The sequence below is a fragment of the Hyperolius riggenbachi genome, chromosome 1 (genome assembly GCF_040937935.1).
Source record: "Hyperolius riggenbachi isolate aHypRig1 chromosome 1, aHypRig1.pri, whole genome shotgun sequence".
Taxonomy (NCBI): domain Eukaryota; kingdom Metazoa; phylum Chordata; class Amphibia; order Anura; family Hyperoliidae; genus Hyperolius; species Hyperolius riggenbachi.
The window spans coordinates 565,214,686-565,241,465 of record NC_090646.1 but is presented as its reverse complement, the minus strand read 5'-3'; the positions used below and the strand labels follow the sequence as shown (position 1 = coordinate 565,241,465).

General features: G+C 42.9%; 1 protein-coding gene and 1 long non-coding RNA gene across 4 annotated transcripts in view; one reads left to right on the top strand and one right to left on the bottom strand.

Moving 5' to 3' along the window:
- Positions 1-26,780, top strand: part of ARB2A (ARB2 cotranscriptional regulator A) — a 651,099-nt gene that overhangs the window by 484,242 nt on the left and 140,077 nt on the right. Inside the window, exons 11-13 of one of the 3 annotated variants that reach the window (XR_011023128.1) lie at positions 9,299-9,331; positions 11,716-11,773; positions 18,334-18,426. The exons of the other annotated variants lie outside the window; for them this stretch is intronic. The gene's annotated coding sequence lies outside the window, so the exon portion shown is untranslated. Of the gene's footprint in view, positions 1-9,298; positions 9,332-11,715; positions 11,774-18,333; positions 18,427-26,780 lie in introns of those variants that run through there. 3 annotated transcript variants of the gene reach the window in all.
- LOC137527053 (uncharacterized) overlaps positions 24,119-26,780 on the bottom strand; it is a 99,887-nt gene continuing 97,225 nt past the window's right edge. The window contains exons 4-5 of the long non-coding RNA XR_011023129.1: positions 26,409-26,572; positions 24,119-24,163 (exon numbers count right to left, since the gene is read on the bottom strand). This is a non-coding gene — a long non-coding RNA (uncharacterized lncRNA). The remainder of the gene's footprint in view (positions 24,164-26,408; positions 26,573-26,780) is intronic.

Genomic DNA, 26,780 nt, shown 5'->3' with positions numbered 1-26,780 from the left:
TTACATCCAGCCATTTGTTGGAGTGGGTAAGGTAGAGAAATGCACAAAATCATTTAATTGTTCCTCTGCGATGAGACTTATATCTGGGGACTTTGTTGTTAAAGGAAACCTGAAGTAAGATACATATGGAGGCCGCCATATTTATTTCCTTTTAAGCAATGCAGATACCTGGGTGCTCTGCTGATCTGTCACCTGTAATACTTCTCTAGCCTTATGCTTGTTTTAGCTGTGTGATTCAGAAACTACTAATGCCACGATGATCAGTAGGACTGCAAGGCAACTGGTATTGTTTGCAAGGAGAAAAATATATCAGCCCTCATATGTCTGTCACCTCGGCATCCTTGTAAAGGAACCTACGAAATTTTACCATTTTGCCCCTCTTAGTATTGCCCCCACCACTTCCCCCACCACCTTGATATCAGAAGTGGGGATGAGACACTTGTCCTTGACACTGGAAAAAGGTGCTTTGCAAAGATTAAAGGTTTTCAAACACACCACCCTACAGTGCAGAATCCATCCTAATATGAAGAACCATCGGGGCTGGTACTGTTCAACTGGCAGAGCCCAATACGTTCATATTCTGACACAATAACAGCTTGCATGAAGGGGTTAAAAGACAGAGTTTGAAAAAGATAATATATAAAAAAACCAAAGATAATAAAAATAACTAGCATGATTAAACATAGTGAAGCAGTAGGCGATGAGGTTCACTGCTATGAAACTGCCAATCTCTATGTACCCTTATTATTGTCGATCAGTTCTGATTGAATGCGCGAGTCCACAAGCCACAAAATATATTTTGATGATTTAAGGTCATACAGAGGGATCCATCAAACTTTGTGCATAACTAACAGGAACACAGATAACCAATTGGGGTACAAATTTCCTATTTATTGTTAACCACTTAATGACCAGCGCTGTTTTGTATGATCTGTGCTGGGTGGGCTCTTAAGCCCCCAGCACAGATCAGGTGGCAGGCAGGGCCGATCAGATCCCTTTTTTCCCACTAGGGGATGTCCTGTTGGGGGGGGTCTGATCGCCGCCGCCTAGTTGTACCTAGTGGGGGGGCGCCTCAAAGCCCCCCTCTGCATCGATATTCTCCCCTCCCTCTCCTTCCCTCCCTTTCCTTCCCTCCCTTCCCTTCTCAATATAGGCCGTACAGGACAGCGATCCGTCCTGTACCGCCTCAGATAGGCTTCAGCCTATCAGATGGCGGCGATCCCCGGCCAATCAGAGGCCGGGTATCGTTGATCTCCTTTACATCCCCGGGCGTTTACATTTAGCCTGCGAGACGCGATTGGAGGCTCGCAGGCTGTTCACGGAGCCCCGCTCCATGAACTGACAGGACATTTCCATGAAAACACAGATGGAACCAGCCGCCGCCGATAGGTTAAGTGATTCAAACGCAAGACCCGTGGGCCGCATTCAGACCGCCACACCATGTTATATGGCTCTCAAGAGCTTCAAATGTCCATGATTGTAAGCAGTAAAAGAATACAGGAAACTGAGAACACAAATCTATGCTGTAAAATTGTGTTTATACCAATGGTTTATGTATGTACATATCATTTTTTTATACAGGTGGTCCAAATTTGCAGCATGGGTTTAAAAGCACAGCGTCTATGCCCTTTTCATCCATACCTCCAAAAGCTTTGAGCTAGCATTCTTTTTAAAGGACAAGTGAAGCAAGAGGAATACGGATGCTGCCATATTGATTTCATTCTAAGCAATACCAGTTGCCTGGCTGTCCTGCATATCCTCTGCCTCCAATACTTTTAGCCACAGACCCTGAACAAGCATGCAGCAAATCAGGTGTTTCTGACATAATTGTCAGATCTGACAAGATTAGCTGCATGCTTGTTTCTGGTGTGTTTCAGACACTTCTGCAGCCAAACAGATCAGCAGGGCTGCTAGGCAACTGGTATTGTTTAAAAGGAAATAAATATGGCAGCCTCCTTATTCCTCTCACTTCAGTTGTCCTTTAAAGCCAATGGTTACCAATTTAAAAATAAAAAAGTCAGATACTCACCTAAGTAGAGGGAAGGCTCGGTCCTAATCAGCCGTCCCTCTCCTCTCCCGCTGCCCTCGGTGCTGCGCTGGCTCCCCCGTTTGCGTCCGCCGCCGCAGGGACTTCGGAGGTCTTCGGGAGCACTCGGCTTTCCGAAGACGGGCCGCTCCATACTACGTACGCGCGAGTGCGTCATAGAGGGCGCTCGCACATGCGTAGTATGGAGCGGCCCGTCTTCGGGAGCCCGAGTGCTCCCGAAGGCTTCCGAAAGCTCCCTTCGGCTGCGGAAGTGGCAGTATTTGACCGAACTGGTCGAATACTGCTACGGGGGATCCTGCGCGGGACCGGGCACCGGGAGAGGAGAGGGAAGGCTCATTAGGACCGAGCCTTCCCTCTCCTTAGGTGAGTATCTGACTTTTTTATTTTTAAATTGGTAAACATTCACTTTAAAGAGAAACCATGGCCAAGGTTAGAAGTTCATCCCAATCAGTAGCTGATAACCCTTTCCCATGAGAAATCTTTTCCTTTTCACAAACAGTTCATCAGGGGTTCTGTATGGCTGATATTGTATTGAAACCCCTCCCACAGTGTGATGTCACCACCATGGTGCTGACATCACACTGTGGGAGCCTTGTTGCATTGTGGGAAATAAGTTATTTCCAAATGCCAAAAAAGCAAGCAGCAGCTACTTCCACTGACATCACCTGCCAGCAGTGAAATGTCACCATATGATAAATGTCAGAATGTAAATCAGGGAGAGGAAAGATTTTACAATGGGCAAACTCTGACTAAATCATTCATACATAATTATTGTAAAAATTAAGCACTTTTGTTCATTACGTTATTTTCACTGGAGTTCCTCTTTAAGTTGGATCCCTAACCTCTATCTTCCATCTGCCTGGGCATCCTTCAATATTCTGCCAGTGTAACTTATGGTTTGCTGTAAACACATTTGTGGAATAAAGTACAGGTTGGTTCCCTCCATTTCCTCTTTTCTTATACTCTAGATCAGGGCTTTTCAACCTGTGGTGCGCGTACCACCAGTGGTACTCTGCTGTTGGCTAGGTGGTACGCAACAGGTTTGCCTGCCACTTGTCCTGGTCCTGTCTTCCCAAAGTTCACTCTCCTTCACTTGCTCCTTACTATGCTGCCCTGAATGCTTTAGACCTCAGATCAGCCAGGCAAACGGTGCACATGGATGGCACATAAACTTCAAATACAGGAAGTGACATCACTGATCACTTGTATTTGTAGTATACACGCTGTCACTGTGCACAGTTCCCCTGGCTGTCTCTTCACTGCTGCCAGGTTACCGCTGATCTGAGTGTACCTCAGATCAGTTGTAACCCGGCAGGTGTACCTGTAAGAAAAGCTGTAAGGGCCCTTTTCCACTAACAATCGCTAGCGTTCGCGCTGAATGCTAGCGATTGCTGAATTGCAAGTGCAGGAAACTTCCCGGCGATTGCGTTCACGATTGTGCTATGCAATGCACTGCATAGCAAAATCGCGGCAAAGATCGCTCCGCGGTGCGATCGTGTTTGAGTCAAAATCAAATCGCGGTAGTGGAAATTACCTACCGCGATTCCTATGTTAAAAAAAAAACCGTAGCGATTTCAAAATCACTAGAGGTTTGCGATTTTGCGATTCAGCATCGCAAATGCCGCTAGTGGAAAAGGGCCCTAAGTGTACCTGTAATGGCAAAAAAAAAACGTGCCCCTGGGGATTATTTAGCTCTGGAGGGGGAAGCCTCTGGATCATAAAGAGGCTTCCACCTTCCTCCTCAGTAGAAGGAATCCAGTGCAAGGATCCCCCAAAAATCTTCTTGTCAGTGCTTGTAGGCATTTGCGCATGCGCAGTAACCGCTCTCTGCTCGGGCAGATGCAACCGAGCCAGATCGGGTCCGCTCGACTGTGCAGGCACACTGGTGGTACTTAAAAATTTTCAGGGGAAAGAAGTGGTACAATTAGTGAAAAGGTTGAAAAGCCCCGCTCTAGATGATGACACACAGTATTCCCACCCTGAGGGGCTCCTAAATACAGGGGCCACATTCAAGTACTGCACCCACTGGAGACTTCCCCCTGTAAACAATTTGGCCTGAAACTGTTTCAGACTCTGGCCCCTAATGTGATTGGGTTTCACACCCCTGCTTTAAAAATGATATTGCTTAATAGAGCGCGTCCTAGTGGCTGCAGCTCTGGTGCTTTGAGTCCGCCAGGAGAAAAGCGCAATATAAATGTTCTGTGTTTGTTTGTTTGTTAATACTCTGTAGTATGTTTGCACAATAAATGGGCATTTGTTCCAGAATTGGTTGTGCCCAGGTCTTCTGTGTTCCTATCAGGTCTGATTGCCACTTGAATGCCACATTCACAGTGGTGCATTGTGGTGCGATGTAATAACTACTTTGTAATGCAGCTTACCATACAGTAATAACAGTAATATTTTTGTAGCGCTTTTCTCCCTGGGGTCTCAAATTGCTGTGACCCTGCGTTCTGCTTTCTCAAAGGCTCGGAAATAGAGGTGGGTTTTTAGCCTTTTCTTAAAGCTGTCCGTAGAAGGTCACTCTCACACTGATTGTGGAAGTGAGTTCCATAGAGTAGGGTCTGCATAGGAAAAGGCCCAATCACCAAATGTTTTTAAAGAGGAGCTGTTAGGTATAAGGTCTCAGAGAAAATAAACACATATATCAGTAGCTAAATACTGGCTGTACTTACATTACATATGCATTTCACTGTCCACGTTTGGATTTCACAGAATTTGTATATAGGATTTGCAGAGATTGATGCTCCTGACAGCTCATGGCAGGTTCCATGTTTGTCTGTCTCCTATGAAGCCAAATGTGTCGTCATGTCCTGCCTGCTTCCTGATCACAGAAAAGCTGGTACTGAATAACACTAGTGTGCAGTGAATATTAATTAGCCATGTGGCTAGGAACAATAGCGGACTCCTGCAGTGTACTCTGCCGGAGATTTATCAGTGCTGTGCACTGGACTGAGTTACAAGCTGCTGGAACTTGATCCTGTAACTTCTCACTAGCAGCCGAGGGGAGGGCCCCAGAATGCTTTGCAGTATGGTATGCGGCTTGCGTCCTCTTAAGAGCTTGGGTCTAACAGCTTTGCTGATAAGCACACATCAAATGTAAGAGAGATTTTTAACTACAGTATTGCCTTTTTGGCTTCCTTCTAAACTGTTTAACACAGGAGAATAGATGTTTAACTTAGCTTCTGCAGCCTGACAGTTACTCTTTAAGTGGATCCTGGGAATAACTAAATTTGTCTTATTGGCAGAGCAGAGTGTGCGTGGAAGGGCATATAGTTCCAATAGATTCACTATGTATAACAGAAGGAATGGTCCCCACTTGTTCAAGCTGATCCAAATTTTATTTCAAAACTTATCCAGGGTCACATAGAAGCTGTCCTGTTTCGGTCCCGAAGGATCTTACTTAGATTCACTATGTACTTGGCTCCCATGTGATTTAGAGCCTTGAACGTCAGCAGGCAGTTCTTAAAATGGATTCTGCATTTGCAACTGGCAACCAGTGAAGAGTTTGCAGTACTGGGGAGATGTGTGAGCTGCGAGGGGCAATGGCTAGGTGTCTAGCTGCTGCATTCTGTACTAGTTGTAAGGGTCACAGCACTTTGTGTGGGGATCAGCAGTAGTCCAGGCGGGAGGATACAAATGCATGAACCAGAGTAAGTAGGTCTTCAGCTGGGATAAGGTGTTTAATTCTTGCTATATTTCTCAGATGGAAGAATGAGGACTTGACGACAACCGATACCTGCTGTGTGAGTGTTAGTTTTCCAGCCAGGAACACCCCAAGGTTTCGCACAGGAGGAGTCTTTATAGTGTATGGTATTTCCCCCAATTGCTAGTTTGAAGTGGGGAGAGTTTTGGACTTTATCCATCATGTATGGACTGTCTACCACCAACACATCTGTTGTAAAGTGTAGAGAAACCGAGAGCCCAATATAGTGTAGTATGTTAAAGAGAATCTGTATTGTTAAAATCGCACAAAAGTAAACATACCAGTACGTTAGGGGACATCTCCTATTACCCTCTGACACAATTTCGCCGCTCCTCGCCGCATTAAAAGTGGTTAAAAACAGTTTTAAAAAGTTTGTTTATAAACAAACAAAATGGCCACCAAAACAGGAAGTAGGTTGATGTACAGTATGTCCACACATAGAAAATACATCCATACACAAGCAGGCTGTATACAGCTTTCCTTTTGAATCTCAAGAGATCATTTGTGTGTTTCTTTCCCCCTGTTCTCATGCACTGAAGTTTCAGGCTGCTTGTTTCTTCCTGCAAACAGCTTTGCCCTTGTCTGTAATTCTTCAGTATGTGAAAGCCCAGCCAGCTCAGAGGACGATTTATCCAGCTTGTAAAAGATAAGAGAGAAGAGAGAAGCTGCTCTAATCCTAAATAACACACAGGCAGTGTGCATAGAGGGGCCTGGAAGGGGGAGTTCATAGCAGAACCACAACACTGAAGAACTTGGCAGCCTTCCAGACACAGGCCGACAAGTCTGACGGGAAAGATACATTGATTTATTACAGAGACAGTGATAGTATAAAGTGCTGCAGTAAGCCAGAACACATTAGAATAGCTTTTTGAACTTGTAGGATGATAAAAAACAGGATGCAATTTTTGTTACGGAGTCTCTTTAAGCATAAATGAAGTAAAGGTTATCGTGAGAAAATTATACTCATAGACATGGGTTACCACACAGGCAACCACTGTATAGGCAGGTGAGGAGATTAGACCTGTCCTCACTCAGGGATAAGAAGTCGCTCTCTGTAGATGCGAAAGGGGGTAGATCACCCCTCCACCAGGGGTGGACACGGTATAGCAGTAGGAGAACAGAGGCGCCAGCAGGATAAAAGTGGATAAAAACTTTAAAATTTGCTGGGAGGAAGCGGTGGACTGAGGCGCTACACCTGCTATTGCTGAAATTCTGTCTTATCCCCATTTTTATTGCCTGATGAAGCAGGCTGGGCCTGCGAAACGCGTTGCACTGTTTTAGGGTACTAATTAATAAATGTGACTACTATTCAGACAGTCTTTCGTGTCTGCTTTATGGAGGTAAGTCCACCGCTTCCTCCCAGCAAATTTTAAAGTTTTTATCCACTTTTATCCTGCTGGCGCCTCTGTTCTCCTACTGCTACATCTGTTGTCAGCCTCAGCCAGCTAAAGTTCATTCAATTTATTTTGTAATTGCCCTAGACAGGCACTGATGGATTCTGATAGGTCTTATGTTCCAGACTTGAAGGACAGATACAGTTGTGTGATGCAAGGGAAGAGGAGAATCTGCACTGCTAGAAATTGCTTTTAATGCAGAGTGGAACATAAACAAAGTCTGATACGTGCAGTAAAAACTGTGACATACCTGTACTTGAAAAGCGGTGCGGTGAGTGCTGAGTACAGATAGCCTTACGGCTGTTTCACACAGTGATGTGTTTCTACGGAGGCTCCATAAGCTCTTTCCTTGTATCACACAACATTGACTGCTACAATCAGAGCACGCTTACTGCACCAGAGTGATTTAAAGGGAACCTGAAGCGAGTAAAATTATTTAAAATAAAGACATGACGTAGCTGCAAATGAACATTACATACTAACCCCACCATCTGTTCCTCTCAGAAGCTCACCATTTTCTTCTTACAGTGATCCATTACAGTTCTGACAAAAAATATACCAGTTGCTGTCAGTTATATAGTAGCAGCTGTCAGTTACAACTGAATGTGCAAGGTAATGTCCATGTTTCCTTACGCCTCAAGTGGGTGATATTACAGTTGAACAGTGTGCTGACCAGGAAGCTGTTATGGGGAAATGGCCATTTTTAAAATCGAGGACGGAAAATTCCATTGATCACAGTGGACAAACAGGACGCGGGACAGGAGAAAGAGATTGAGTAGTAGACTACACAGGAGGTAAGTATGACCTGTGTATGGTTATTTTTGACTTTTTATTTTCAGTTCAGGTTCTCTTTAAGGAGTGTGTCCTGCCATCTCCCCGATTCCCTCCCCCCCTCCCCCCCCCCCCGCCCCCGCACGCTAGCTGCCGCTTACTGTAGTGCCGACTCCTCATCCTCTACACTATTGACAGATACAGTTGTGTGTCATTGCAATGCACCACTTGAGCAATGTTCACAGTGCGGCAGGTACGCAATACAACCGGTTGCAGGATCATAACGCCTACAGTAACAGTGAAGCATACGTTTCCTTGACTGTATACTTCACTGTACACGAAGCAATGCGAGCATAACATGCGGCGCCGCTTTCTTGATCCGTTTCTTGGCGGATGTCACAGGGAATGCAACAGTCACTGTGAACATGGCCAGAGTTAGGCTGCTGCTGAAAAGAAGCCATATTTTCTGCTAATCACCACTTTTATCTATGAATGTTGTAGAAGAAAAATAGCAGCACTTGTTTTCTGGCATATATCCTTTTTCCCACTTTATAAATAGGCCTCAATGTCTTTTGTGTTTGAATCTCTTTATGAAGGGCAGATGCTTTTTATATATATATATATATATATATATATTTATATATATATTTATATATATATTTATATATATATATTTTATATATATATATATATATATATATATATATATATATATATATATATATATATATAGCCTTTGATATCCAAATCCTTAGTTTATGATTCAAATCTCTTAGCCCATCATTGGGAAGTTATAACCTCTAGTGACTGTCGATCACCTTTTTGTAAATAAAAACCCTTGGTGTCCCTGCAGTCCAGCAAGATGAGCGCAGACAGTCTGACAGCTTCTAACGTATGAATGAAGGAGCTATATTATAAGATATTCACCATATGTTCATTGTGTGGGGCAGAAACAGCATGAGATCTGTATAGAAAGGGAGCGCATATGGGAGGTATGGTTGGAATCATTTTTTTTATAGGATGATATGCAAACGCATTCTAGACAATTGACAACATACGGTGTACATCATGCATAATGATTATAATATATTATGGAAGAGCTGCCATTTCTCAGGATTTCAACTTTTTTAAGTAAAGATGTCACATTAATGCTTACATCAGTATTTATTATTTCAGAGATATTTTCTCTTTAGCATTTGTTTAAACTGCATAGTGTTCTGTGAATGTTTAATACCTACACTTTTAAGGAATTCATATTACCTGTGTAGATATCTAATATACAATATATTTCAGCATCTGCAAGGGGCGGAGGGAGTGGTTGCTTATATGATAGGGTCATATGAGAATAACCCATTTGCTGTGTTTCTTTTCTCATTTTTGCAGAAGCACAAATTTAATCAATTCTGTTTCAGCCTGGTGAGTTTGTAAGATTTAAAATGATTTGTAGGTAAATGTATTTATTTATTTATTTTTATTACTATTATTACCTTAAAAGCGATTGTAGCAAATAAAAAATTGCCCAAAAATATTTAGTGCTGCAAAAATATATGTAACCCATCCCCCCCCCCTTTTCTAAAATAGGTCCCTATATGGCTCCCAATATTATTATTTTTTTGGTCTGGGTGCTTTTGCCTAACTGCAGGAACTGTGCAGTGATAGTTCCTGGATTTTTTAGACTATATAGTAGCAGAATTAGCTCAGCGTGCAAATAACAGAAATATTCATATTTTGGATAAGATAAGGATACTATGACCAGAAGGCTATTGAATTCCCCTTTTCAAAGTGGTTAAAGCCTCTTGCCTTGGTGATGTTTGCTGTGGAAGTAGGAAGAGGAAATGAACACTGAGCTGGGTTTAAAAAAAGTGGCAGATGTGATGTCACTTTTGGCATCACAGAGAAACAGGAGAAACAGTAAAAATGGAAACCAGCAGAAATATAATTTTATTATTTTCATATTATATTTCTCCTAAATGCCAGTGAACAATAAAAACAGGAAAAAGTAAAAAAAAAAAAAAAAGTAATTTGTCATTGGATGATATTTTTTTTTCTGTTAATATAGAGTTTCAGTTCACTTTAATGTCCTCTAAATTCTTAAAGCTGAAAACTCATTTATTTTGCCCGGACTGCAGTCTTATTTATTATGCCTACTGGATGATAGATGCAGCATTAATAGGATGGTGATGTTCTCACCCAACTTGTACCTGAGCTGGCAGATTCCTGTAGGTATAATCTGAGGACCAATGTCCAAGAAAAAAGGAAAGTAAGGCTTTTTTGGCTTAAAAACAAAGATACATTTACGGTGCTATATGTTTATGCTACAGACAGGACTAGGTATTCATTTGGGACTGAGTGCTGAGTATGGCCCCACTTTGAATGAGCTTGAATAAATGCATACAGTAAAAAACGGCGCCAGGGAAAAAATGGCGCATGGTTCTGAACGATATTTAGCGTTTGTGATCCAAACGCAATTTTTCGTTTTGCTAAAAACGTTTTTTTTGCAGAAGATAGGACAGTCTCTCCTCCCCAGGCTGCCTGTGGTGTGGTGGAGTCGGAGAGTGCATTGCCCGGCTGCCTGCGGTGGGGCGGGAGGAGGCAATAGCTGCCTGGGGAAAAGTGTAGCAGATGTGCGCAGGGAGTGGGGGCCAACTCCCACCCTCTGTTCCTCACCTCGGGAGCCCCCTCCTTTTAATGGCAGTCAGCGTAGCGGAAGATACAGCTGATCAATCACCGCCCGAGGCTCCGGTCTTCAGCAAACGTTAGAGCTGCAGGTCTACGCTGCCTCTTCTCTCTGCAATGCTGATTACACTACTTCCTGATCCAGTGTAATCAGCATTGCAGAGAGAAGAGGCAGCGTAGACCTGCAGCTCTAACGTTTGCTGAAGACCGGAGCCTCGGGCGGTGATTGATCAGCTGTATCTTCCGCTACGCTGCCATTAAAAGGAGGGGGCTCCCGAGGTGAGGAACAGTTGGCCCCCACTCCCTGCGCACATCTGCTACACTTTTCCCCAGGCAGCTATTGCCTCCTCCCGCCCCACCGCAGGCAGCCGGGCAATGCACTCTCCGACTCCACCACAGCAACGATGCCACCTGAAAACGGTGTATTACGTTTTCAATACATTTGAATGGCGCGCCAGAAAGTAGCTGCGGAGCTATGCGCCAGATTTTCCTGCTCCCGAATAAATACTGTTGAGTAAGCAAGTACTAATTAAATAAGTGATGGCACATCCTTCCATCAGATTATTTTATGATCCCCAGCCTTTTAAATTCATATTTTGAATCCTTTACCTTATCTGTGCATCTGAATTCCTGTTTACTTCTCCTAAATATTTGGTCTTGTGGAGGTTCACCATTTCTTTTTCATGCGTGATCATGCATAGACCTTGAACTGATCCTAGCACTAATGTCAAACCACTATAATGTAATTCAGTACCTCTGGAAGTGGAAATTGCCCACTATTCCCCAACGTATGAATGAAGGAGCTATCTGTTCAAAAGGAGTTGCAGCCCAAAGTTAAATTTACTTAAACTCAGAAGTATTGTATCCCTGCTCTTTATAACAACTTATCTAATTCATCAATTTTGTTAATGCGCTGGAAAAGTTCTACATAACAATCCTATCCTTCACTGAAGCTCTGCCCTATGCTTTTCCTCACGCCTTTTGCACCTTTGATTTGGTTTGGCAACACTAATGGGGAGCTCTGATGGGACATACAAATTTTGCTTTTCCCAATATTTCTATTCAGTTGAATGATGTGGTGAGTTTTTATATATGTATTATCTTTTTTTTTATTGAATAATTAGAGGCAGAGCTTAAAAACAAGAAGAGAATCGAGAGTCCAATGTGGTGCAGTATTGTCAGGTAAAATGAAGAGTTCAATACAATTTTATGTGTATATACTCACAAACACGGGTTACCCATAGGCAACCACTTTAAATGCAGGTGGGGAACATTAGGACCGGACCCCACTCAAGTTAAGAAGTCGCTCTCTGTAGATAGTAGATGGGGAGGCACCCCTCCACCCAGGGTGGACTAGAAGATCAGCAAAAGCTCGGTATACAGAGGCGCCAGAGTAGAGTAAAACATTTTAAAAACCGTTTAAAAGCAGAGGGGGATGTTAGGGTGGACTTGCCTCCCTCCTTACAAAAAAGAAAACTCACTTGAGTCTCGATAAAACAGAATTGACAAATAATTTATTCAACTCCACAAATGCAACGCGTTTCGCGGGCATGACCCTGCTTCCTCAGGCAAAAATCGGAGCACAACTCAGTGGGTCAAGCAGTAGGTGTGAGCGCCTCTGTCCTCACTGCTCACTCACTGCTTCAGTGATGTGACTAATGACAATTTTTAGCAAAGTACCAATCGCCAACCTTTGATGAAAATTCAAAGATGCTTTTGCTGTAGCTCCCTTTTCTGACCAGTATAGCAGCAGCTTGGGGCAATGCAGACTGTCATTGGTGGGGCTGAGGGAAGGAAAGATGAACTATTTTTCAGGGAAGGATTAAGAGGATACATTTGTTGTTGTTTTTTTGTTCAGTGGTGTTGTTTTTTTACTCACAAGAATGGGTAACTGGTACTTAAGTATTATTATATTAATTCCAGCCGTGGCAGGAAGACTTATGGGAATGTCCTTATTTAAGGTGTCACCCAACTCATCCAAGGGCACCAAAGGTGGTATTAGTAGACTACTTTCCTGAGGCAGAGAATGATAATATTCAGTCTTTGAGTTAATTAGTTCTTCTGTGCCCTTTGTAATAAAGAACATAAGAGAATGAGTCCCTTCAGCTCTTTACCTTCCACTTGGGGAAATACTGTCCTCATGTCCACAAACACATTCCCTGGTATTATTCAGGCAAATGGAGTCCCTTGCTTGCTGGCTCAGCCAACCTGTGCAGTACCAGCCTGCATAGAGGCTAAAGAGATTGAAAAAAAAAAGCATTGTGAGAGGAAAAAACACTGTTTTTGTTTATAAACATTTTTCAAAAATGTAGAAATATTGTCTAAATGCATGCATTAAAACTTCCAGCAGCCTTCTGACTAAAAGCCTGTGGCATTGGACACTCAGCTGCATTGCATATATGTGAATTTTCCCAGAGAGCAGAATAGAATACTATAGTACTGTGCATTAACCACCCTGGCGTTCTATTGTTTGCACCAGGGTGGATGCGCAGCACTATTTTTTGAATATTTTTTTTTTAAATCATGTAGCTAGCCTAGCGCTAGCTACATGATGCCCCCCTCCCTTCCGCATCCCTCCCACCCCTCCGATCGCCGCTGGCGCTATTACCCATAAGGAAATCCCTTTCTGAACGGGATTTCCTTTAGGGCTTCCCCCATCGCCATGATGACGATCGCGATGACGTCAGACGGTGTTCCGATCCACCCCTTAGCGCTGCCTGGCACTGATTGGCCAGGCTGTGCAGGGGTCTCGGGGGGGGGGGAGAGGCATGTTACGCGGCACGTAGCGGCGCATCGGCAGCGAGCGGCCCCAACACGCAGCAAGCAAAGTGCTTGCTGCGTGTTTAAAAAAAAATTTATGAAAATCGGCCCAGCGGGGCCTGAGCGGCGCCCTCCGGCGGTCATGGGCGAGCTGAGCTTGTCCATACCGCCAAGGAAGTTAAAATGTAATGCAATATACCGTATTTTTTGGACTATAAGACGCAGTTTTTCTCCCCCAAAAATAGTAAGAAAAAGTGCCTGCGTCTTATATTCCAAAGGCAGGGAATCCCCGACTTCAGAACCGCCCGCCGATGCGAACCGCCGATCCGCCGCATTGTCGGGGACTCCCTGCCTTGTCCCCCTGTGTGGTCTGCTGGGTCCCCACTCCCCCGGTAACAATAACTGCAGAGCAACTTACCTTCCTATGGATTCCAGCGCTGTGTGGTCTGCTGTGTGGTCCTCGGCCTCCATCATGTCAGCTACACCTGTAAATGAAAAGTTAGCGGCAGAGAAGCTCACCTACTCAGCAGCGGCGGCGGCGATCTGCAGACATCTCGGTCCCTAGTGACGGCTCCTGCTAATGACTCATTGAGTCATGGGGAATAACTGATTGAATTATTAACAGGAGCCATCACTAGCGGGAGCAGCGCAGCTTCCCCTAGAGAAGGCTCCTGTTAATGACTCATTGAGTCATGGGAAATGACTCATTGAATCATTAACAGGAGCCTGTTAATGATTCAATGAATCATTTCCCATGACTTAATGAATCATTAACAGGAGCCGTCTCTAGGGGAAGCTGCGCTGCTCCCCCTAGTGATGGCTCCTGTTAATGATTCAATGAGTCATCCCCCATGACTCAATGAGTCATTAGCGGAGCCGTCACTAAGGGAAGCCGCCCGGGACGGAGATGTCTGCAGATCGTCGCCGCTGAGTAGGTGAGCTTCTCTGCCGCTAACTTTTCATTTACAGGTGTAGCTGACATGATGGAGGCGGAGGACCACACAGCAGACCACACAGCGCTGGAATCCATAGGAAGGTAAGTTGCTCTGCCGTCTGTTGCCAAAGGAGAGCGTCGACATGGGGGGGGGGGGGGCAGAGGACAGGATGAAGTCTGGGGTGGGGGACTGGGGTGGAGGGGGGGGGCACACACATGAACATGCACAGGAGGAGGCACACACAGGAGGACAGGAGGGGGACACAGGGACTGGAGGACCACACGGGGGGGGGGGGTTAAGGGGACACAGAAACACACACACGGGGGGCAGGAGGGGACACAAGGGGCCTGGAGGACCACAGAGGGGGGCTGGAGGAGACACACAGGACATGAGGGGACAGATGGGGCAGGAGGACCGCACAAGGTGGCAGGAAGGAATGCCACACACGGGGACAGAAAGGGACACATAGTGGACACGAGGACAATGGGGAGAACATGTACTGTACAATACGCTCCTGGAATATGGACGCACCAGCTTTAGTATATACTGTATACATTTTTTCCCCAGATTTTTGCCCTCTAAACCTAGGTGCGTCTTATATTCCAGAGCGTCTTATATTCTGAAAAATACGGTATATGCCTTTCATGGAAGTGATAAACTTAAAGTCCATTTACAGGGTGGGCCATTTAAATGGATACACCTTAAAGCGGACCCAAACCAAACATTTTTTTTTTTAATTCAAAATATTTAAATATTTAGTTGCACCACTCTGACACATACAAATATAAATAAACACTCCTTCAAGCCTATGAGCATTTCAGTGCATGCTTTTCACCCTCCTCTTTTCATAACTAGGGTTATACAGGTGGCAGCCATTAGCAATTCCTCCTTTGCTGGACACCATCTACTCCACCCGTTTGCCGGATTATTTGCCGGCAATATGAAAGGAAGGGAGGGGTTTCTCCAATAAATGTAAAATATTTTATATTCGTCATCAAGCAGCTGAAAAAAGGCTGCTATTTATTATAATAATTTAGAAAATAGATTTTATTTCTGAAATCTTGTATTTTTAGTTTGGGTCCACTTTAATGAAATGGGAATGGTTGGTGATATTAGTTTGTGGCACATTAGTATATGCGAGGGGGGAAACTTTTCAAGATGGGTGGCCATTTTGAAGTCGGCCATTTTGAAGTCGGCAATTTTGAATCCAACTTTGTCAACGACCAATCCACTTTCCAGAAAACTGTTCCTCTACGAATGCTCGCACCTGACACCCATAATGTGGTGGTGCACCATCTTGCGGAAAAAACTCAGGGAATGTGCCAGCTTCAGGAACAGTTTCTTGGAAAGTGGATTGGTCGTCGTGGGCCAGTTGAATGGCCCCCACGGTCTCCCGATCTGACCCCCTTAGACTTTTTATCTTTGGAGGTCATCTGAAGGCAATTGTCTATGCTGTGAAGATATGAGATGTGCAGCACCTGAACCAACTGGTACTGGAAGCCTGTGCTAGCATTTCTCCTGCAGTGTTGCTATCAGTGTGTGAAGAGTGGGAGAAGAGGGTTGCATTGACAATCCAACACAATGGGCAGCACATTGAACACATTTTATAAGTGGTCAGAAACTTGTAAATAACTCATGAAAGAATAAAGTTACGTAAAAACTAAGCACACCATTGTTTTTCTTGTGAAATTCCCAATAAGTTTGATGTCACATGACCATCTTCCTAATGAAGAAACAAAAGTTGGGTTCAAAATGGTCACCACCCATCTTGAAAAGTTTCCCGCTTCACATATACTGATGTGCCACAAACAGGAAGTTAATATCACCAACCATTCCCATTTTATTAAGGTGTATCCACCCTGTACATTTTTTGTTCCCATACATACTCCTGCCCTCACTAAAGAGGTCCTCATCCTTCCAAACCAATCATAATACTCATTTGGACCCCAGAGGCTTCAGTGATGATCTCATGCTGGGGCTTTCAACCCAGTGTGAGCTTTAGGAGTAGAGCATTACCACAGAGGCCCTGCTTCTCTGCAGTCTCTTGTTGTCAGGAACATGTCACTCAACCAGTCACCATCTCCCCTTGCTGCCAATTATAGCTGTTATGGCTGCTAGCCTCCTCCCATTCCAAGTAGTTGGGGCATGGCAATGGTGTGTCATTGTTAATTTTTTTTTCTGCAATGTGGCTCGGGGGATTACGTGAGGTGTCCTATCAGAACATCACAAGTAGACCTAAAGTTCCTATGAAAATCATGGCTGTACACTTGGAAGATAGGAAGGTGGTCACATGATCACGAAGCTGTGAGTATGAAAAGGCTTTAAGGGGGCGATGTGAACTTGAAGTGAGAGGAATACGCTGCTTCCATCATTGTTGGCTTTACAAAAAATATCTGTTGCCTGGCCGTCTTACTGATCTTTGGGCTTCTGTTGATCAGCACACCTAAAATAAGCATGCGGCCAGTGGTATCATAGGAGAATCATAGCATCTGACCGCATGCTCCTTCTGGGTCCGCGATTCAGAGATGGAGGATCAACACAACATTTGACGGGTAACATTTTTATGAAGAATACATGAATGACATCTTCCATATACCCCTCACCTTGGGCTGAATGCCTGCACACATGTACACTGTGGATGCAGGATGCTAAATAACTGCAAAATAATACATTTGTTGCTCAGTCTCATCTCTCTAATAAGCTTTTCAGACCTGTAGCCAGCTTCTATATAAAAGCACTTTATTAGCAAAACTGTGTTTTGAAAACCTCCCTTGCTTACATTAGATTGCTCTTTTATTATCCCGCTGGCAGGATGTTAATCTACAAAAAATGAGGTGAAAAAAAGTCTAAAATTACAGAGGGGGGAAATACATTTACCAAGCTATAATACATGCACTGAGTGCTTGTTGTAAACACATAGTAGATGGCATGCTGATAGCACTCTGGCAAAAGCAAAGTATGGAAACTCCACACAGTGCATCATTGCTGTGGGTTGAGCTCGGTCTGCTTACAGAAACCAACTCACAGCATGACCTGCGATTTTAATAATGTTCTCTCAAGTCGAGTGTTCACCCTACAGATTAGTGAACCGTTGATGGGTGTTGTTTTGTAACCTTTTTTCGGATCTCCCCCATTAAGAAAAGTCAGACTGAAACGGGGGGGAGGGGGGAACTTTCTGGTGATATTTGCAAAAAAGCCAGAAGCAGCTTACTATAAATAAGGGGAGCCAGCTGTTGTGAAGGATCGCTTCTCCAACCGGAGTGAAATTGTAGTTATTTTGTTGATTGCTGTTGCTTGGGGGAAAAAGACAAAAGGAAGTTATTTAAACTGAAATTATATCTTTCTTTAGGGCTTTAGGGGGAGGAGCTGTCTGTAAATTAAGTGTTTTAGTGTTTTCGGGGTTCTTGTTATGTAAAGTGGCGTTTGCTGACGACAAAGGCATTTGTGCATCTTGTCAGCCTTTTTCTCCTCTGTGGGATTGTGATAAGAGAGCCCTCTTGGCATGTTCCGAAGGGTTGGGGAAGTTCCTGAACCCTCCACGTGTGGCCAGCGATGTGACACCAAGTGACAATGGACACAGATGAGTGCTCTGGAAAAAAAAAAACCCACCAGAGATAGAAGGTAGTGTATAATTATTATGTGCTGCAGCTCTCTGCAGTACATTGTACCCTCTCATGAAAGAGGAGATAATAAGAGAAGCAGCTGGTAGTAGTGGAGAGTCAATCAAATGGATGCTGGAAATGAATTAGCTTCAACAACTATGTTAACAGACCCCAGATTAGAACGAGAAGGGGGAAAAAAAGAACAGCCAGAGTGCACCGTGATCAAATAAAATCATACAAGAAAAATGATAGTAAATATTAGTGCCTCAATTACAAGGGATATTAGTAAGGTCCCTGGGCTAATAGCACAAAGCCAATCACAAGCAGCCCTGCCCGAGGCTGAAGGAACATTCTCTAAGCGCTCTATTAAGCTATAATAATTAAAATGTTGTGATGGATATATTTATCCAATTAATTATTTGTTAATTGTAATTCCTTTGTATAGACCTTAAGGAAAGCAATGAAGAGCAGACTCTGAGTATTCCTGGCTAGTGTGTGACTTGGGAACAATACTGCTATTCCCAGCAATGCTGAATAAGGATCACCAGGAAGCTTATGGAGGACCACTGGGCGTTAATGAAGTGCTGGTAAAACAACCAGAAAAAACTTTGATTAAACTACTTATAAAGTACAGAAATCACTGATTTTATACACACACGCACACACACGCACCTACACACACAGTACACACACAGTACACACGCCCCACTTTCCATGTGCAGCAGCCTCTCTCTTTAGGTGAGCCTGTTGTATGTGGTCTGGTGTTAAGGCGCGTACCCACTTTGCAGTTCTTCCAACCGGCAATTTTTTTTAAGTGTCAACCGATTGTTTTTATGATCTTGCAATGTGGGTACAGGTGCTGTGAGGTTCCCCAATCCATCGTTGGGTATAAAACTTTAGTCATAGAGAGAATCCAAAGACATAACAAAAGTTGTTTGGATAATACCTTTCATGACTAACTGTACAAGATTTCTTTGCAAGTGTTTGAAGCTTAGTTTCTTTTTCAAGCATGATGCAGATCTGGTTCTGATTCAGTTCTGTATTGTTGAAGGTGCATTAAAGGTATTCTCTAAACCACTTTGTGCAGTAAGAGTTTACGCATGTTATTCTGCTTACTACAGTTCAGAGAATACGCCCCACCCCTATATTTACTATTGTCATCTGTTGATAAGTTCAAAATGCACTCCAGCCACACCAAGGAGAAATGAATTCACTGTTACAGTCAGCTTGGAGTTCTTAGCTTGATGGGCATAAACCTAACAGTGCAGCTTCCTTGGCACATCAGAAGTGCACTGAGCTGAGCTTGTATGAATTGTACATATCAATCTGTTTCCTGCAATAGAAGGTGAATGATTACCTCTCTTGCACCTGCTCATGTACACAATATTCAATGGCATCTGGCTCTGGATTGCACAATGTCAGATCTGTTTTCTGAAGAAAGTGTGATTAAAAAAAATCTGTATTAGAAAAAGGGCCACTGGGGAGTACTTACCTCGGGAGGGGGAAGCCTCTGGATCCTAACGAGGCTTCCCCATCCTCCTCTGTCCCTCTGTTGCTCTGCCGGCACCCCCCGAATCAAAGCGAGGTAAATATTTACCTACCGCGAACCTGCGCAGGCGCACTAGCCGCTGTTCCTTTGGGTTAAGGTGTAAATAGCCGAACCCGATCAATCGGCTCTACTGCGCAGACGTGAGTCCTTTGCGCCTCCGCAGTACAGCAGATATGATTGAGCTCGGCTATTTCCGCCTAGCCCGAATTAAGAGTCGCTAGTGCCCCTGCGTAGGATCACAGAGAGGGAAATAAATCTCCTTGTCAAGCTTGTCAGGGGAAGGTGTTTTTTTTTCCATAAACCACACTTTGTCCGTCTGGAGAAGAAGAAATATTTGGCAACTTACCACAATAGAAGTAGGTGGCAGTTTCATTTCTAAACCAATATTACGTAGTAAGCACCAATCAGGAGGGAGTCCAAGCACCTACAGGTTGGGTCTCGGTAGACCTCTTGTTCTTGGTGGACTGAAGACTTGTTCAGTCAACAGAACAGGTGCCTCTGATTGGTTGAAAAGCATAACAGGCACTGTATTAAGTGCAACGTATAGGAATGTTATTATAAGCACTTTGACTAGGTGTATTGATTTGTGGTTGGGGTACATACAGAAGTCTGGTTAAATCTGAAATCCTGGATTTGATTAAATACAAAACAAAATGATTTGTTCTCTTGGCTTCAAAGAAATTGATTTACAGACATATCCGCTTACAATGACAAGTATGCTGCCTAGGCTACAGCTGTAGCTCAGCAAATAGCATGATATACAATGCAGGAGACAGCATCCGAGGTGAGGCTAATGTAACAAGTGGTTTGGAGAATTGCTTGTGATCATATCCATTTGCTGAGTTTACCACAAATAAAACATAAGAAGGGATTCTATTATCTGTGATGTGCTGCCTGTGTTCTGTGTTTTCTGCCTCAATCATCTGCCTAACAAACAGCATTCACCACCAGCTGTAGGGCAAACACCGGGATCTCAGCTGATTCCTGCTCTGTCTTCCAACGTCTATTCATATTCTGTCTGTACGATTACTCTGTGCACTCTCTCTATACTTGCTTGATAAATGCCCTAGTAATAGATTATATGTACTATGCCTGTTTTATATTTTATGATAAAATGCTAGCATCTTTAAATAGATTTTAAAACTTTATTTTTAAATATTCTGCATCTTTAAAGGTGGCCACACACGATACAATAAAATGATCCGATTTTACAGTAATTCGATAAAAACGATCGTATCTCTCGAAAAAATCGAAAGTTTTTTTTTCATTCGACTGAAAAATCCGATCGGATTTCCCGTTTTTTTCGATTAAAATCGATCCGGAATGCCAGATATTTCTCTTCAATTTCTACTAAAGATTGTATGGTGTGTGTTGGATTGTTAATTTATTAATATACACACCCTAGCAATTTTCTCGAGTTTTCAAACATTTTTATCATAATTGACGAAAAAATTGGACATAGGTGTGTGGTACATTGGTCATATTTTTGAAATGTTACAATCAGTCAGAAAAATGTATTGCAATTCTTAAATTGAACAGATATTTAAAAAATTGTATGGTGTGTGGCCACCTTTAGGCCTTGTTCACATCTAAAATCGCAATCGCTGATGCCAGCTTTTTGGCATTTTGTGAGTGATTTTTTTTTTTGCGCCTCCCGGCGCACTACCATCTTTTGTAAATTGATTTTCACTTCCTGACGCAAGTCAGGAAGTGAACTCTTTGACTCAAAAAAGAATAAATACAATGTATTATTTTTAAAAGCGCTGGGGAAATCGCTATACAAAGCGCTTCTTCAAGCGTTTTGCGATTTCCTCTTTGCCTTCCATTGAGGCAAATCGTCCTAAAAATGGTACAGGCAGCACTTTGGTGAGCGAATCGTAATAGAACCGCTCAGATGTGAACACTCTCACAGGGAATCATTGCACAAGCGCTTTTAGGGTGATTGTAAAAATCGTTGGCGCTTAAAAAAAAAAAAAAAAGGCAAAAACGCCCTTAGTGTGAAAAAGCCCTTGAAGGATACCACAACTGACATGTGGCATAATGAGATAGACATGGGTATGTACAGTGCCTAGCACACAAATAACTATGCTGTGTTCCTTTTTTTCTTTCTCTGCCTGAAAGAGGTAAATATCAGGTATGTAAGTGGCTGACTCAGTCCTGACTCAGACAGGAAGTGACTACAGTGTGACCTTCACTGATAAGAAATTCCAACTATAAAACACTTTCCTAGAAGAAAATGGCTTCTGAGAGCAAGAAAGAGATAAAAAAGGGGGAAATTCTTATCAGTGAGGGTCACACTGTAGTCACTTCCTGTCTGAGTCAGGACTGAGTCAGCCACTTACATACCTGATATTTACCTCTTTCAGGCAGAGAAAGAAAAAAAGGAACACAGCATAGTTATTTGTGTGCTAGGCACTGTACATACCCATGTCTATCTCACTATGCCACATGTCAGTTGTGGTATCCTTTAAAGCGGACCTAAACTCAGAATGCCCTCTCTGAGTCTGCTCTAAAAGACACACAACAGCATAATAACCTTCAAACAAAAACATTTCTTTGCTACAGTTGATACAAATCCTAAAATAAATCTGCACTGTTTCTACTTCCTGATTCATGAAAGTAGATATATTGTTAACATCCTGTGCTTTCAAGTGAGCTTATCTGCCACCTCTGCCATGGCAGTCATTTGACACGGGGGAGAGATCAAATTACAACTTGTGATCAGACACAAATTAGGTGAAATTAAAGAGTCTAAACTCTCTAAATACATACAGCATCTATATGCGTTCCTTCTGTCCTGTGCAAGAGTTCAGGTCCACTTTAAAATGTTGCATATGTGCATGTGTAGTCAGCAAGGGGAGTAGATTTTTTTTTTATTACGGTATGCTTGTGGGTTCAGATTATTGTTTTAGTAAAACACTAAACATGTATAAAAGCACCCAACTAACTATCACCCGTAAGGAGCAGTACTTGACCCCTAGGACAACGGTATGGGCTACAAGCTCAAACAGAATTGTCCATCAGCTATACTAGGGATGAGCTTCTAAATTCCGTAGAATTCCGATTTTCATGTTTAGACAATTGTGGATGTCTGTTACCATTTCATGTGCAGACACACCCACTAGGGAAGCAGTAGTGGATGCAGAGGTTGCGACTGCACCTGGACCTCTGGACCATCTAATGCTCTTCCGCAGTGGTTGCAACAGTATATGGAACTATGGACTCAATCTGTGTTCTGTCAACAGTCCAGTCTGGTGATGGCCTGAGATTTGGTGAATTGGTAGCATGAATGTACAGCTGACATATCTGCAGAAATTATGGAATCTTTGCCATGAAGAACTGAGGGTGTGTTGAGGGATAAGAAAGACCATATTCAGTATTATTATAGTGTTTCTAGTGAAGTAGTCTGTGAGTTTCTTTCCATTAACTGTCTTTGGAATACAGAGTATGCCTGTGAACGTGTTCTGTAACAATTCTCAGCACAGCTTAAATGTTGTAGCTACGTAAAGAAGTTGGCTGTTTCCTTCCCTTTCCTTTCATTTGAAAGTATTTTGTCTTCTTGAAATGAAAGGGAATTTTGCAGTTATCACTTTCCCATGTCCAAAAAACAACATCATGCATATCATTTATTTTTGCCATCATGTTTCAGTTGTTCATCCAAAACTGCTAATTTTGCAGTATACACCTGTTGTCTTTAGTGAATGCAGCTTCCATACAGCTGATTTGGGGTGTTTGTTCTTAATCACTCACATTTATGGGTTGTATATGACAGTACTCTTACAGGGACCATAACCAGTTAAATTGTGCAGAACCATAATTAACCAGGTTTTTTTGTGTTAAGCACGAAAACCAAAGCAGGAAATTTGGGTGTGGTAGGCAGCGGGGAAGTTTGGGAGCTGTCATAGGCACCCATGTTAATAGCAGCTGTAAGCAGAAATCTGGACGGAGGCCCCTGAAAAAATAGTGGTGCCTAATATTTATTGTATTTAGCGGCAAAGGCAACAAGGGTTTTCTGAGGAGGACAGTTAATGTTAGCCATGGGTAATCTGTGAAATCGGAATTACCACTGCCCAATAGTAGAATATCGGTAATTTTACCAATGTTCTACTAGCAGCTGTCTCCGACACCCACATTTCTACATTTCTACGGCACTAATTTTACATGTATGCTCAAAAAAACCCACTAGTATTGCTGTTTTAGATGCTACTTGCAGTGTGTCCTGCAGTCATTGATGATTGGTTTTGGACATGTGGAAGTGACTTTCTGTTCCCTAGACAAGACAAGACAAGACAAATAACATTTATATTGCGCTTTTCTCCTTGCGGACTCAAAGCGCCAGTGCCCTAGTCAGTTACAAAGTCTTTCTGGTTCTCCATTACTTAACTGGGTAGGAGTCATTGACTTGTCGATGCCATGTTTATTTTTCCTGATGTTGTGAGGTTGGTTTAGCAAGGCTAAGCACTTGGAAACATTTCCTTGTGGTGTAGCTTCACATGGCCAGAGTCAGGGAAGCTGGGTTTCCAGGCACTCCGCCTATCGCAATATCCAGTGCTATACTTTCCCATGCTTGTCAGCCTCCTTCTTTTGAATATGAACAGTTCTTTATATTACAATAAATGACCAAAAATCCAAGCTGCATCCAGGTAGGTCTATCTCGTTAAAGAAAATTAAATAAAAACACCCTTCAATGTAAATATCAGCAAAACTATTTCACACTGTAGAAAACCTGTGAAAAAACGAAAACTTTTTGTTACTTTCCCCTTAGGTTGAAATATATTTTGAAGTGATGGTGCTAAGACTGTTCTTCCCTACAGGCAGCCCAAGACCTATTTGTCATCTATAGTATTAACTGGGAGGAATTTCAAGGCACATTTTGTAGCCGAGAAAGATTTATTCCAAAATAAGTCTTTTGCTCTAAATATCTGTCCTCTTTTTCTCTCCATGCCTGATTTAATAGGTGTCTTAAAGCAAAGTGTTAGAGTCTGATTTACTGCATCATGGCAGATGGTGTTTTACCATTAAAGATGCTCTATACAAACCGCTTCTAGACAGTGCTAGCCCGCTATTAATATTAATGTTGATACATCAATTATAATAGAGTGGCCCAGCAGTTCTAAAGTCTTTATTTCAGCTTGGTGTCACATAATGTCAAGTATTGCAGAAGATATTTTATAGCGCCATGTTCACATCATAATTCAGGTTTTCCTATAAATGGATTATTTCATACAAAAGTATCGAATGAACAACTCAAGTTTATTTCAACTGGCAGAATGTGCTGTTATTTGCTTACGCTATTTGTTAGGGGCACGAGTGGGCTGTATGCAGTAAAATGGGCATTGCAGCATTTCTCAGCACAGTTTGTGTTTTTCAAGTGCTAAGTGCACATATTGTACATCAAAAACTTAGAGATATTGTCAGCCACATAATCAAATTCCATTTACCCACTGCAATGTGTTGAATATGCAGCCTGGAACTTTACCCTCCCCTGCAAGCACTCCAATCTATCCAGAAATGTGTCTGCTGTAATAAATCTTATCTCAGTCAGCCTGGCTCTATTTTTGCCATTTCCAACAAGAAGGAATCCTGTCATCACCCCTCCCACATTCCTGCTCCTCACTGATTGGCTGAGGGCAGTTCAGTGAACTGCTAAAATCTGTTTACAAAGCAAGCTAGCTACAACAGTGCAGTTTCTCTGAGAAAAAAAAGTAAGGGAGGAAATTACATCAGGATTGGCTTCAGTCAGAGGGAATCAAAATGGAAAATGCTAGGAACAGAATTCTCTTTATTTACTATATAAAATTTGCTGAAATGAAAACGTGAGCAGTACAATGCATGTGTTATATAAGTAGAACAAGTAGTTATCTACTTATATATTTTATATATGTTTTTTGTGATAGTATGGCTGTCCCTGCTGCTTTAAAGGATCATACAAGATCCAACATCAGCTCTTGCAGATATTGATGCTATAGCTTTGTTATTCTGCAGTAATGTGTGTTCAGTGTAAAATAAATACTTTAGTCACTGGCTTTGCTGATTATTACTGATGCTATGGGCCTTATCTGCTGGGCTGATTTTTACTGATGCTATGGAATTTAATTAAGGTGCGTAAACTCGCCAGAATTTGATAGTGCCATGTTATGTCCTGTACAGATGAGTCACTAGGCAACAACCTAGCAACATATTCTGTTGCAATGAAGTTGGTATGAAGGACAATGACCCCGAAGCACAATAGAGTAGTTATTGGTGGGCAGGATAAGGAGGAGAGCAATGCGCTCAGCCAAGGCGATCCAGCACTCTGGACATTGCATTGAGGCAGCTGTACTCATGCTACGTTTCTCTGCAGAGACTGTCCTGACTTACAGCCTCAGTCAAGAACACTCTACATCAGGCGTGCCCAATAGGTCGGTTGCGATCTACTGGTAGATCGCGACCGCCTCCTGCGCAGATCGTGGCCGCGTCCTGTATAATTTTGTCACGTAGTCGGGGCTGTCAAAATATGCTACCTAGCAGCCGCAGCTTTTGTAAATTTGTTCAAGGAGAGGGGAGAGGCATCTAAAGTAGAGAGGTGTGGCTGAAGAGGAGAGGAACAAATGGTGAGGCAGCATCTCCTCCCCCTTCACGCTATAAAACATGTACAGCGATGTGGCCACGCCCCCCCCAAGCCTAGCGCTTACTTGAGTCTCCGGAGAGGAAACTGAGACTGAACAGGAGGCTTTCTAGGTGGGCACATACTTTTGGTCTTGGTGGTGGGTCCATGAGAGGGGAAGGGGGAGATTTGTTCACTTTGCACGCCAATATCTATGGTTGTGGTGAAATTCAAATTCAATAACTAAGTAAAAAAACACATGTATTATCCCCCCCACTCCAAGCATATTAACCTGTTAACAGTCCCACTGCGTTCTCGTTTGAGCTGCACTGCTGGCTAAACTGGGATGTGCTGCCTAATGCAGCCAGGGAGCTGTCATAGTTACCTGTCCGGGATTGTCTGGATTGGCTCCTCCTCTTCCTCCATCTGTGGCGCTGCATTCCTGACATCCTCTTTTGAAACCTGATCCCAGATCTGACTTGTGATCGGAACTCAGAGGATGGTGTCCAGTGATGATCGTAATTTCACGTACATTTTTCGCAATTACCCCTATACGTAATTACAGATTGTTAATTCAATTGATTTCGTATAATCATTCGTAATTACGTATACATTCATTTACGTGTAATTTTTGTGTAATTTCGTGCCAACTTTGGCGGTGAATAGCAAAGCTCCAATACATGCTATTGCTACTAGTCAAAAAAAATTTTTTTTCAAAAAGACCTTGTAGTTTTGGAGAAAATCGATTTTAAAAATG